Genomic DNA, 2,500 nt, shown 5'->3' on the forward strand with positions numbered 1-2,500 from the left:
TGGAACGTCAACAAAAATTAAATATAAATGTACTCTTATCCAATTAGACATTATCATCATTACTCCTTAAAATGTTAGCAATAGAGACATGTTCATCTTCAATAGCAAACATATCTTCGCCAGCATTTGGTATGAGTGAAGCAAGGCATCCAAGGTCATTTTTCTTATACATCATTTAAGAGGAAACTTATAAGGATCAAACGAATTTTCTGTACGTGCTTCACAGTATGAACGTTGTCGCTATGACTCTAATGTTCATAAACTGAGCGACTGCATCAAAAATACTTTTTTAAATAGTGATATATCCTGTAGGCGAGAGTGAATTAGATCTGGGGCCTCTGTTCGGGAGCCCATGCCGGGCCGCAGCCCATCTGACCGCTTGCCGTAATCCGGCCTTGGCAGCAGCGCTTATCCATCCCAGCCGTGCGATTGCTTTCTGAAAGAGATGACCCCATGAACGTCTTTCCTCATATAATTAGGGTTTCTCTCAGGTAAATGAATTCCTTAATAAGTGGCTTTTACTCTGTTATACACACGTTTATGCACAGACACAAGCAACAAATGCAGTTAAAAAGAATGTGCACACCGCATTTTCATTACAAGCGAGTTTTTTAAATAGACTAAGTCCTTTCTGCTTCTATTTGAAAGGAACAAAATAGGTACGAGAAATTTACGGCTGAGATACATGGAGCCCGCAAGCCTATTAATCATCATGGACGGGGGGGGGGGATAAGACTAAAACTAGAGTGTAAACACCCTTGCCTCAGTGAATATCGAGGCTTGTGAAAAAAGTGATTGCGTTTCTTACCTTCGGAGAGGAAGTGAGACCTAAAACTGGAGTGAGAGACAGAATTGGGCTAGTCGGTATATTATCTATTTATTCATTTATTTATTTCTCTTTTATTACTTCAATTTTTTTGATGTGAGGTTTACGCGGGGATACGGTAAAATAAATTGGGATCCGGGGTCTAGTAGACGAGTTCTGGAGAATCACTCAACCACTTGTGAACAAGTGGCTCGCGAGTTTTATAAAACCCTCATAATCAGCTGTAGTTGTTTGGAAAAAAGGAAAGGTCTACTTACATACTCTCTGGAGGCCCTTAAGTTGTCAAAAATAAGACTATAAAGTGATAGACGAGGGAAGGAGGAAGGGAGAAGAGAGTGAGAGGGAGGAAAAAAAAAAAGAAGAGAGAAGAGAGAGGGAAAGAGAGAAGAGAGAAGAGAGAGAGAGAAAGAGAGAGAGAAAGAGAGAGAGAGAGAGAGAGAGAGCAGAGAGAGCGAGAGAGAGAGAGAGAGAGAGAGAGAGAGAGAGAGAGAGGGGGGGGGGGAGAAAGAAAGGAGAGAGAGAAAGAGAATGGAATTCTTATTCTAAGAAGATAGGAAGAGAATACCTAATAACAGAGCCTTGTTAACGCAAAGAAAAAAATATTAGTTGAAGGAAAGCTGCCGATAACGAAGCAACCATATATCAGTACAATGTACAGCCGGAGTTTTGCATAGCTTTCAATAAATTTCGACAAAGAAGTGAAAGGTGGTATTAACCAATTTCTCATCATATAACATGGATATAACAGATTTTCATGGATATAACTTGTTATTATAAAACCAAAAAATGGGAAACAGAGAAAAACAAGGGGGAAAGGGAGGTTATTATTAACGAACATCAGACCATAAAATAAATCTATAGCGTGTAAGCTACTGACTTAAAACATTAGTTAAAGACAAGGGAAAAACACTAGCAAGGTCAACAGGGACAAATGAACGTGCACCACATTGCTATAAATTAAATGACGCAAACCATGGATTCCAACCTCCTGCGCGTCACTTGCTGCTGCCGGTCCCTTGTTCATAACTGGCGAAGACCAATCTATTACTTCAACTCGGGGGAAATTTACTGCTCATTATAACAACCCATAATTAAGCAGCTTTCATTAGCCGTAAGGAGAAAGACAACGTTGATCTTTTCTACAATCCGATAGAAATGTTTTAATGTCGAACGAAAGGATTTTTATTTAGACTGTAAAAAAAAGGGAATGATTAAATAGAAAAAAAATGATCAACAAGTAAAAAACACCACTGGAAAGGTTCGAGAAAATCTGTATCTGTCCACAAGACCGCACCCGATTACAAAGAGGTGTGAAATGATGCACCGATCTAAGTGATCATAGTTCTGAATTAACAACGATATTTGTTGCTGATGCCAAAACCATTTGTAACTGAAAAAATGCAAAAAAATCTTTTTTAGGATTCTATCTAAACATAATTACATATATTTTGAGATGTAAATAGAGCAATATTGAAAGATATATCAGGTTAAATCATCAATTTTACATCCTGAGGCAGCTGAAAGCTCTGCCATTTACCTGAACCGCCAAATGAACTAGGCAGAGGAGAAGGAAGATTAATATATATAGCTATTTCCTTTAACTATATCAGGGTCTGCATATTTATCTGTCTATCCTATCAATCTCACTATCAATATTTTGTGAGTATGATTATA

Source organism: Penaeus monodon, chromosome 12, assembly GCF_015228065.2.
Source record: "Penaeus monodon isolate SGIC_2016 chromosome 12, NSTDA_Pmon_1, whole genome shotgun sequence".
Lineage (NCBI taxonomy): Eukaryota > Metazoa > Arthropoda > Malacostraca > Decapoda > Penaeidae > Penaeus > Penaeus monodon.